Source organism: Elephas maximus, chromosome 3, assembly GCF_024166365.1.
Source record: "Elephas maximus indicus isolate mEleMax1 chromosome 3, mEleMax1 primary haplotype, whole genome shotgun sequence".
NCBI classification, from domain to species: Eukaryota; Metazoa; Chordata; class Mammalia; order Proboscidea; family Elephantidae; genus Elephas; species Elephas maximus.
In genome coordinates, this window is record NC_064821.1 from 163186944 (window position 1) to 163199615 (window position 12672).

The following is a 12672-nucleotide window of genomic DNA, read 5'->3' on the forward strand; positions in this document are numbered from 1 at the left end:
ACCCTTTCCCTCCAAAACACCTACCCTCTAGTTCTGCCTTTTTTGTGTCTAACTTCTGGAAGGCTTCTCAGCTCATCTTCTGCTCTTGGATGGTGGGGGTGGGGGATGGGGGAGAACTTTGGATACTAAAGTAGAGGAAAGGAGAGGAAGAAATTTTCACAGGAGGCTGATCAGCGGTTAGGATATTTAAAATTAATAAACTCTCTCACAAGGTAAATGTTAACCTCCTACTTACATATAACCTATATCTTATTACATGAAAAGACTGTCTCCTTTCAAGACTCAGGTTTCATAACAAAAAATTTTCCTCTATTATTGTTGTCTTAAGAGGTTTACTCTCAGGAGATGGCAGGGGGTGGTGAGAATGAAGAGAAAAAACATCCTTCCATATGTCACCTCTCTGGCTAGAAATTAAGCATTTTGAGAGAATGAGATGTTCCTCACACGTTTCTCAGTACTTGTACATAGTAGATCAGCAAATGGTTAATGGATGGATTGCCTATGGAGCTAATTCAGCAGAAAAGTTTTCATGTTCTGATGTTCGATGGTAAATATTATGTCTTTAAATTTTGAGTTTGTTTTTATTTAAGAGCAAGGCAGGTTCTGGGCATGACTTAAATCATTAAGAGTTTTATACCCACCTAGATAGATCACTGTCATTGAATGGACTCCAACTCACGGTGACCTTATGTACAATAGAACAAAACTTCACCCAGTCCTGCACCATCCTCATGATTTTGCCAGCATGTTCCAATTCATCACTGTGGCTATTGTGCCAATCCATCTCACTAAGGGTCTCCCTCTCCTTCAGTGACCCTCTACTTCACCAAACATGATGTCCTCCTTCAGCAATGGATCCCTCCTGATTGATGTGTCCAAAGCAAATGAGTCAGACAATGTTCTGTTGTGATCTATAAGGTTTTCATTTGGTATTGCATCGGGCAAATCTGCTGCAAAAGGCCTCTTTAGAGTATTAAAAAGCAAAGATGTCACTTTAAGGATTAAGGTGTGCCTGACCCAAGCCATGGTGTTTTTATTCACCTTATACGCATGCAAAAGTTGAACAATGAATAAGAAAGACCAAAAAAGAATTGATGCCTTTGAATTATGGTGCTGGTGAAGAATATTGAATATACCATGGACTGCCAGAAGAATGAACAAGTCTGTCTTAGAAGTATAGCCAGAATGCTCCTTAGAAGCAAGGATGGCAAGACTTCAACTCACATACTTTGGACACGTTGCAGGGGGGACCAGTCCCTGGAGAAGGACATTACACTTGGTAGAGGATTAGCAAAAAAGAGAAAGACCCTCAATGAGATGGATTGACACAGTGGCTGCAACAATGGACTCAAGCATAGCAACAATTGTGAGGATGGTACAGCAGCAGGAGCAAGGAGCCAGACCTTTGCCTGGGACATGGCAATAATGGTGCTGGGAAATGGTAGACAACTGCCACAGCTCCAGGGAGTGTTTGCCTTCAGAACTCAGAGTGAGGCTTGGAGTTTAACAATTGCTTGTGGGTGCTCAGAGTCAAATAGCATTGGAGTTGTCACTCATGCCCTTGTTTATCCCCCAGGCTGATGTGACTTGGGAAATAAATGGTGTGTATATACCTCAATTGGAAAGTGAGCTTTTCTAAGCCAGCTGTAACATTTTTCACCCTTCTAATCCCAGTGCCTAACACAGTACCTGGCATGATAAATGATTACAGTAAAAAAATTACTGAAGGAATGTATGGATGAATGAATGAATAGCACATCTTACATTTTTCTTAGTCCTCTGAACTAAAAAAAAGAAAGAAAATCGAAAAAGAATGTGGCAAGAGAGCTTCTGAAGGGCGGAGCAATTTCTTGAGCTTTCAAAGTGATTTCATATACTCATTAATGCCAACAAAGGAATCCCTGGATGGTCTGAATGGTTAAGAGCTTGGCTACTAACTGAAAGTCTGGCTGTTTGAATACACGAAGAGACACCTCAGAAGAAAAGCCTGGCAATGTATTCCTAAAATATCACAACCATTGAAAACTCTGTGGAGTATAGTCCTACTCTGAAACTCATGGGGTCCCTATGAGTCAGAATCCACTCTATGGCAACTGGTTTGGTTTTTTTGGTTAATGCCAACAAAAATTCAGAACTGCCTCCTGTTGCTCTCCTTCCTTCCATTTCAAGGTCTTCCTGTATTCCTGTGGTCAAAGTGCTGTCTCCCCGATTTTGAGTATTCCACGAGTAGGCTGTATCCAGTGGAATGGGACTGGAAGCAGGTCCTAGAGCAAGATGGACCATTGCAGCTCTTCCTTCATTATACATGTACTGGTCACCTTTTATGGGAAGAGATAAAACAAGAGTGCCTCCAAGAGCCAATAGTCTGTCTCTTACACATGTGGCAGGTCCGAGGTAGTAGTCATCATGATTCATGCAGATAAGTATGATTCCTAGTTAGTATTTGTGAGGTAGGGAAGGTGGAGGGCAGGCAGAGTGAAAGTAGAGGGGTGGGAAGACTTCTGTGTAATATATTTTATAACAGTGTTTGTCTTAGTTATCTAATGCAGCTATAACAGAAATACCACAAGTAGATGGCTTTAAGAAACAGAAATTTATTTTCTCACAGCTTAGGAGGCTAGAAGTCCAAATTCAGGGTAGCAGCTCTAGAGGAAAGCTTTCTGTCTCTGGTAGCTCTGGAGGAATGTCCTTGTCTCTTCGAGCTTCTACTCTTAGGTGATCTTCATGTGGCTTGGCATCTCTCTTCCCCCATCTCTACTCTGCTCGCTTGTTTAATCTCTTTTATACCTCAAGAGATTGACTCAAAATACACCCTACACTAATCCTGCCTCGTTAACATAACAAAGAACCCATTCCGAAATGGGATTATGACCACAGGCATAGAGGCTAGGATTTACAACACATGCCATGGGGGGGCATAATTCAATTCATAACAGTATTGTATCTAAAGAATATATATCTCTATAAAAAAATAAAAATAAACCCATTGCCATGGAGTCCATTCTGACTCATATGTGACCTTATAGAACAGAGTAGAACTGCCCACAGAGTTTCCAAGGAGCGGCTGGTGGATTCAAACTGCCAACCTTTTGGTTAGCAGCTGTAGTTCTTAACCACTGCGCCACCAGGGCTCCAAGAATATATATACTCAACTTAAAAATGAAACCAAACCGAAACCCATGGCCATCGAGTCGATTCTGACTCGTAACGAACGACCCTAGAGGACAGGGTAGTACTGCCCCATAGAGTTTCCAGGGAGCACCTGGTGGATTCGAACTGCTGACCTTTTGTTTAGCAGCTGTAGCACTTAACCACTACACCACCAGGGTTTCCTAAAAATGAAAGTACTAGTTATTTTCCACCTGTCCCCTCTACCCCTAAACCCATTCTCCATCCTTCTCTGCCTTTCTGTGAAATTGATCCTTGTAGACTGCATCACCTCGGCTCCCTCACCAACTGGCTTCTGGTGGGGTTGGCCAAAGGGAGGCAACAGCAAACAGAAGAGTGGTTGGGGTATTTGTTCCTTACTTCTTCCCTGCTTCTGAGCTGTATCTCTGACTGTGGCTGTGTGCTTCCCTAGCTAACTCCTCCCCACAGCTCCAACCTCTTGTGACTTGTAGCCTAGGAGTGGTAACAGCATCCTGTAGTTCCTAGCCTCTGGGTGCCTCAATATCCCAGTTGGTTCCCCTGGCCTTGCCAACACATCTGTAAGCGATCCCTTCACTGAAGTCGCTTCAGTTGAACCATCTGAGTGGAATTCTGCTTCCTGCCAACACTCTACCTGGTACAGAAGAGAACATATAGAAGTCACATGAGAAGATATTTTCCATTGAAAACAAGAACTTACCTTGTACTTGTTTTTTATTATTCAACAAGAGAGTTCTGACTTTTCAACAGTTTCTGCCCAAACTGTTTCCATGAGCTTGTTTCATAGCAGCACCAGTGTCAACAGCACACAGCACACCTGCAGTTCATTGTGGATGTTCTTGAGAGCTCCTACCAGCTCAGGGACAGGGGCCTCAGGTCCCTGGGCTGAAGTTATTACAGCTCCATTGTCCAGGGCTCCATGCCGGGAGCACCACATCCCAGGGCAGCAGGCAGAAGACAGGGTCTAGCTTTCCTCCCCAACCCTTTCAGGAACCCTAAGGATGTTACACTCCAGGACCAGCCAGAAGCATAGTTTGGTTTTAGGTGCAAGGTGATGGGTTCTCAGCCAGTCCTTGCCGTGTTCCTTACCTACTTACTGAAATTTTTAGAGGACACCAGATTTTCCCACAAATTGCCCATGACCTGGGAGGCTTTCTGTAAAGCCTTGGTGTGGATGTGAGTGACTGCATTTTCAATGAGAATGTAGATGATGGTATCCAGTCCTGCCCAGGAAAACACCTGGCTGTGCCCCTCCATAAGAACCCACACTGAAGGGAAAGGAGTACAAGAGTGGGGACAGGAGAAATTAAGCCAAACTTCCCGACTTCACTGTCTAATACTGTAGTGGGCACTTCGGAGGCAGACAAAAAGAAGCTGCCCTTTGGGAGTGGAGGGCACCGCGAACACCTTGATGTGAGTTGCTTATGCATTGGCTTTACACTAAAATTAACATTTATTGGGTGCCTACAATGTGCTAGACATTGTACAATATCTGAGATAATTCATTTAGTTCTCCCAGGCCTATAACATAGGTGGAGTCCCTGGGTTGTGCAAATGGTTAATGCACTCGGCTGCAAATGGAAAGTTTGGAGGTTGGAGTCCACTCAGAGGTACCTCGGAAAAAAGGCCTGGAGATCTACTTCTGAAAAATCAGCCATTGAAAACTCTATGGAACAGTTCTACTCTGACACACATGGGGCCACCATGAGTCAGAATCTACTGTGTAGCAACTGGTTGATAACACAGGTGTTACTCTTGTTATCTTAATTTTACAGCCCAGAAAACAGGCTCAGAAAATTAAGTAATTTACCCAGGGTCGCACACATAGGGCAGAGCCCTGAGCTCTTAGCATGCACACAATACTGCCTCCCTGGCATAATCAACACCTGACCCTGTGGTCACCACAGCTCTCGTTCCATCTGCAAGTAAACAAGGATGTAGCCAGCTCCTGCCCTTCTGCCTCTAGAGCCAGCATGGCTTCCTGAGGAGAGCTCCCCTGAGGAGTGTTCCCCTGAAGAAAAGAGTTCTCCTGAGGAGAGCTCCTGCTGAGTAATGTTCTCCCTGAGTGTGTTCCCTTGAGGTGTGCTCCTCCTGAGGACTGTTCCCCTGAGGGGTGCTCCCACTGAGGAAGCCTCCTCTGCTATCTTCTCCACGCATTCTTCCTTGAGCTCTGGGTTGAGAGAAGTCTCCAGGTACAGGGGACTTTCTGGCTTTAAGATAACAGGTTTCTTTTTCAACTCTTTGAAGCTGCCCATGAAGGGCTCCACGAGGCTGAAAGCCACTTGGGAGAGCACCAGGCCACCTGCTCTGCTCACCCCAGTCCTGCTCTGTAAGCTCTGAGCAGGGGTGGACTCAGGGCTGGAGGGGAAGAGCCCCAGCACCCTCCACACCCGCCACACATTACTCTCATGCCCCTAAACTACCTCTATCCCATTCTACCACGTCTGCCCCAGGATCACCCAAAGCCAATATGCTCTTCTCTGTACCGCCCCCCCTCCCCGCCCCTGTCCCACCCCAACACGGAAATCTTCTGGGAGGATTTGTATTCTCACAGGACTCAAACCCTTAAGCCAGAGGTGAGTACTTTCCCTGCATTCAGGATAAGGAAAATGTATACAAATCTTGTTTGCTTTCCATTGAAATGAAAATGCAAGGAAAACAACATATATTCTCCAGATTTAGAAGATTACTTTACCGAACAAAAGAATGCCAGCAAGGAAACTGGTATGACTTTTTAGTCACTAAGTAGTATCTGGGCATTCACCCTAAAGACCAGTCTGGCAGTTCTCGTGTATAGTTCTCAGTCCTCAGGTGCTCATCATTGCTTTACACTGAAAAAACAAAGGTCTAATTTCAGTTGTCAGTCAGGGGTACTGGAGCCATCTAGGGTGGCAGCAGGGTGTCCCAGCCCCTCAGAACTCACACCAGTGGGCCCTCCTTTGTCCATGAATCTATAACATGGTCCAGAACTCTGTGAAGCATAGAAGGGGACATCCCTCCACCTTCCTCACTATAGCTTCACAGAAGACTTCTGCTCACAGGCTGATGACAGGCCTGCTCCCTGAGCAGCAGGAGTTTCTGTTCTTTTGTTTCCCCTGCATTCCTGAGGGAGCATTGTTTCTATGATGTAACCAGTAATCACACTCGAATCCCTGCATCAGCTCAGCCAGGGCCAGTGTTGACACAATGATCGATGTAGGTCACAGAAACCGTGTTTTGTATTGTCAAGGTTTGCCTCCCCTGGTGGACATACTGAGGTGGAATCCATTCATTCCTTCAAAGCTTTGGTTATCTAGCAATCTTATTGCAGGTAATTCCGGTGTCATTAGGCTGTTGCTAGTTGATACTTTCTAGGCGAACGTTGCCAGCTTCTTCCCAACAGCGTCCTAGAAAGTCAATCTCAGTGATCTGTCCTTGAGGCAGAAGAAGGCTGGAGCCGCTAGAATCTCTCTGAGCTACTCTCTGACAAGAAACACACCTCTTCAACTACCCTCCTTCTCCAGAAGCCCTCTGAATATTGATCTTCACTCTGCTGATTGTGAGGGCAGGAAAACATGAAAATATTTACGCTGATGTCTTTGTTTTCTGAGAATTATTCCTGTTTCCTCAAGATCACTCCACGTAGGGATCATGAAGTGTGAGGGATGAGAACCTGCCTCACGTCCCTGGGTCCCTGAGCTCTTCCCTGGCTGCCACCTGCCCTGCACCTCACAGCTGATTCCAATCATCTCCTCACCTGAAGACACAACCCAGTGCCAGGCCTAGCAATGACAGTGGCATATTTAAAGAACTGAATAAAATTGAATAAGCTTGGAAACTAGAGCTGTGAGGGAGGCATGAGACAAGGTGAAGCTGGAAAGGCGAGCTGGGGCCAGGTTGGGAAGGCTTCCAGAATGGCGGTAAGGAGTTGGGCCTTCCTCTTAGAAGTGAAAATAAGACGGATTTTAAGCAACACTGTTGTCTTTTTAAAATTTTTTTTTTTTTTAAGATTGTATCACATGTCATGCAGTCGACTCCAACTCATGGTGACCTCGTGTGTGTCAGAGCAGAACTGTGTTCCATAGGGTTTTCAATGGCTGATTTTTCAGAAGTAAATTGCTAGGCCTTTCTTCTAAGGTACCTCTGCCTGAACTTGAACCTCCAACCTTTTGGTTGGTAGTCAAGTGTTAACGGTTTGTACCACCCAGGGAGTCCTTTTTACAGTTGGGTTTCATTCATTGCTATAGTAAAGCAAGGAGGCCATACATTGCTCTGATGTTACAGAAATTTCTGAGCACTAAGCTTCCACAGTCTCATTATTGTATTCCAAACACCCACTTCATGCCACACAAGTATATCAGAATTTTTTTGGTCAGAGAGTGAAACAAGGAGAACAAAGATCTAAGTATTGTTCTTAATTGTTCCCTGACATTTTTGTCCCTAGTTCTGCAACTGTTCCTGGACTCTAATTCTACAGTATCTGTATGAATGTACTGGCTTTTGGTTTCTGTTTTAATCTTCTAATTGTGTGCAAAAATGTCTCATTGTTCTGGAATAGACAGTACTGAATTAGTCACTGAATTTCTCTCCTTCTTTTTTAAACTTCTTAGTTTGAAATTAATTATAAACTTGCTGAAATCGCAAAAATAGTATATAGAGTCCTGTGAACCCTTCACTCAGCTTTCCCCCATGACGATATCTTATATAACAGTAGTACAATATCAAAACCATGAAATAGGCATTAAAAAAAATTAGCACAATATTATTAACTAAATTATGGATATTATTCAGTTTTTACCAGTTTCCACATGAACTCAGTGCGTATGTCTGTGTAGTTTTGTGCAGTTTGATCCCATGTGTAGATTCATGTTACCACCATCACAACCAAGAAACAGAGCTGTTCCATCACCATAAAGGAGCTTCCTTGTGTAGCCGTTTAGAGGTGCTTTCTTCTGGCAACCACTAACAGGTTAGCAATCCTGTTTTTAAGATGCCTCCTTGCTCCTGGGTACTCATTTTGTTTGTTGCTTTGAACTGCTGCATACAACTCTATGCCACTATCACATTTTACTTATTCGTTCTCTTGGTCACCGGACAAGCCCTTTATTGCAACCCTGGTGGCATAGCGGATAAGTGCTATGGCTGCTAATCAAAAGGTCAGCAGTTTGAATCCACCAGGCATTCCATGGAAACTCTATGGGGCATTTCCACTCTGTCCTATAGGGTTGTTAGGAGTAGGAATTGACTCGACGGCAAAAGGTCCATAATGTCTCCGTAAGAAAAGACGTTATGGACCTGGGTGGGTATTTTTCTAAGATATAAATACACCTAGGAGTAGATTTGTTGGGTTAAATGCTATATGAATTCTTGATTTGATTCAGATCTGCCAGATGGTTCAGAACACATCCCTAAGTACACGAACATACCTAGCAGCAAGGGTGGCTGGGAAATATAGCCTTTTGCCGAGTGCAGGTAAACGTTTATCATTAGAGCAGACCAATTACCAATCACTTCCAAATCTTCTGTTCCTAGTAGGCTAAGGGTTTTAATCAAAAGCTCTTTTTTTTTTGCATACATTAATACAATCATAATTTTTCTTCTCTAGGCTATAAATGCTGTAATTTTATATGTTGAGTTTCCTTGCATTTTTTGGATAAAGTCTGCTTGATTGTTATGATTTTTTAAAAAATACAATGTTAGATTTCTTTGTTAATATTTTATTTAGGATTTTTGTATCTATATTCAGAAGCAAAATGGGTCTGTATCTTTTGCTTTTTAGGTAGGTCTTAGCCAGTTTTGAAATCAGGGTTATATTAGCCTCACAAAATGAGCTGGGCAGCTTTCACTCTTATTCTATTTTCTGAAATAACTTTAATGAGATCGGGATTTACTATTCCTTGGACATTTCATAGAATTCACTTGCAAAAATTTCCTGGAGACTTTTTAAAGGGGCGGTCTCAGATAATAATCATATCAATTTTTTAATGCCTGATAGTTTATTTCCATTTTGTATTTCTTCTTGTGTCGTTTTGCCCGTCACATTTTTTCAAGAAATGTATCAATTTTCCAGTATGAAAATTACTTTAGTGTATAGTTAGTTGTTCATAATACTCTTTTCATTTTAAAATCTCTGCTGTATCTGTAGTTATTTCCTTTTTTTTCTCTCTGTGTTTCTGACTTGCGCTTTCTAGTTCTCATTTTCCTGAAACAGTCTTGCCACAGATCTATCTTACTGCTTTTTCTAAAACATGAGCTTACGACTTTATCAATCCTCTTTAATTATTTTGTTCTCTATTTCATTGATTTCTGCTCTACCTTCATTTTATTTTTTTATTTTTTGTTCTGTTTCTTTGGTTGCTCTTTTTCTACAAATGTTGACATGTAATGCTTTCATTATCATCCAGTTTTGCTGAAAGCATATTTAAGAACTTCCTTTGTGATTTCATTGTTAACACAAGTGTTACTCAATAACAATGTTTTTAGTTTTCTGTCATAGATCTTTTTCATTACCCCTCGAAAAATAATCTCTGATTTTAACTCTTTGTGATTGGAAAATGTAGTGTGAATAATACTAATTCTTCAGACTTGACCATAACTTCCTTTGCAGCCTAGTTATTTTTAAAAATTGATTCATGTGTGCTCAAAAAAGAATATGTATGCTCTGCTGGGTATAGATAAATTGAGCTTATTCATTGAAATATTCAGATCTTCAATATTCTTGCTCCCCCTCCCCCCGCCGCTTAACATGTTCATTTCTGAAGCAGTGTGTTAAAACCTCCAACTAAAATTGTTGATTTATCTACTTCTTTCTAAGTTCAAACAATTGTTATTTTATACAGTCTTGAAACAATACTTTTAGGTACACATATATTTGCTCTACTGTTCATTTTACCACTATATGATTTCCTCCATAGTCCCTAGTAATATTTTCCCCTTGATATGGGTTTTTTTTTGGTCAGATATTAAGATTGATTCCTCAGGTTTATTTACAATCACATTTTGCTTGATATCCTTTCATTTTCAATGTTTTTGTATTTTTTTTTTGTAAATGGTCTTCAGTAAACAATATGTTTTTAAAATAGGTCTTGTAAAATGTCCAATTTGAGATGCTCTGTCCTTTGATTGGTGGTGTAATCTATTTATATTTATTATAATTGCTTTATATTAGGACTTATTTCTGCCATCTTATTTTATATTTTCCATGACTATATATACCCCAAAAAAACCCGGTGCCGTACATATGTATAATTTATTTATTAACGTTCTTGCTCTTCACTGAATAGATATTGTTTTCTTAAGACACTTATTGTTTATTTATCATCCTGATTTATTAAACTTATCAATACTTATTTCCTTCCTCCAATAAGACAATTAATTAGTGTATTCTGTCAGCTCTTTGGAATCTCCTTTCCTTCCCCTCTCCCAATACATGTTACACATTTCACAAACATACACATACACATATGCACACACTAGGCTGTTATAGTCTAGATAGAAAATGTTACTCTTGGGTTATTATGAATACAGTTTTTCCTTTGTGTTTTCTTTGACCTTTGCATTTTTAGACAACGGTCAATTTTGCTAAGTTATTTTATCATCCTAATTTCACATTTCTTAACAACATCTTGTTGGCTTTACTATCCTCTTATTTGAATATTTATTCCAAAGATGTTTTCAAAGTGAGTCTTTGTATGGGACAGTTTCTAAGGTTTTGTATGCCAGAAAATATTACTATAACTAGAATGTTTTTATATCTTCATATTTATGTCAATTTGGCTGAATATAAAATTTTATGCACAATTTTTTTACCCTTCGACACTTTAAAAATACTACTTGTTTGTCTTCTTACATCCGGGATGGCTATTGAGTTTGATGTCAATCTGAAGCTTGTTCTTTTGTATATGTGCTCCTTTTTTTCCTTGAAAACATTTTTGAATTTTTTTCTTAGTCTTTAATGATTGTAATTCACAGTAACACATCTAATTGTGAGGTTTTCTCTACCTCTTCTCTTTGGCTTCTTATTATAGTTTCCATTTTCTTCTTTTCTATGATTTTTTTCCTCCTCTGGGATTCCTATTATCTGAATGTTGGCATTTTTACCCTTCATATCTCTTAGCTCTTTATATATATATATGATTTCTGTATACTTTCCCCTGCCTCCTGAGAGAAGTTTTCAGGATAACCTTGCAGCTCTCTATTCATTCTTCAGCTGTATCTCTCCTGCTACTTACTGCACTTATTGGATCTTTTGTTTCAACTATTATATTTTCATACCTGATATTTCCACTTGGCTTTTCTTGCATTATATTACTAAAATCTTTCCTGATCAAGTTCCTGACAAACCAGTGAACCAGTTTGTGCCACTGGTCCCTTCCTCTAAAATTAACTCTTAGGAAACTATAGAAAAGAAAAAAAGCATTCATATGAGAAACTAACATAAAGACTGAGAAGACTGAAGGCTCTTCTGAGCTGGAGTGTGGAGGGAGGGGCAGGAGGGGAGGCATGTTGGAGACCTGGGGAAGAGAGCAGTCTGATGAGCCCTGGAACAGTAGGTCAGGGGAGAGCTTGTGAGCTTTATCCTTGCCCCTTCCCCTCCTTGCCTTGGGCTATCACTGTCTGCCACATCACCACAGCAATCAGCAGCAACAATCCTGTTGGCCTGACACGAGTGAAGGGGGGAGGGGGGATAAACTCAGACAGTGCAAGAGTTGTTGGGAATTGGTGCAAGTTAACAAACCATGGCCCTTACCCATTAATTTCCTCCACTTCCAGCATAGACTGCTAACTTCAAGGCTGGTGGTTTGAACCCACCCAGCAGTACCCTGGAAGAGAGGTTTGACAATCTGCTTCCGTAAGATTACAGCCAAGAAAACCCTATAAGCAGTTCTGCTCTGCACTCATAGGGTTGCCATGAGTCAGAAGCAACTTGACAGCAACTAACAATAACAACTGCCAATGACTAGGGTTGGTGTTCCAAAAAAAAAAAAAGCTTCCTCCAGATGGTGAATGTATGTATATGCCCATTGCTGTCAAGTCGATTCTTGTATGTATGTATATATATGTGTATGTATATACGTGTGTGTGTGTATATATACATATATACACACACACACATATATACATCCAGGAGTCCCTGGGTGGTGCAAATGATTAATGCACTCAGCTAATCAAAAGGTTAGAGGTGTACGTCCACCCAGAGATGCCTCAAAAGAAAGGCCTGGTAGTCTACTTCCAAAACCCTATGAAACCTAAATATAAAACCTAAAACGATAAAGATCATGGAAGAAAAAATAGAGAAAATGCTAAGGGCCCTAATACATGCCATAACTCGAATACAAACCATACCTAACAATGCACAAACATCAGAAGATTAACTAGATAACTGGGAGCTCCTAAAAATTAAATACTTGTGCTCATCAAAAGATTTCACCAAAACAATAAAAAGAACCTATGGACTGGGAAAAAAATTTTGGTTGTGACATATCCGACAAGCATCTCATCTCTAAAATCTATAGAATACTTCAACACCTCAATGCCAAAAAGACA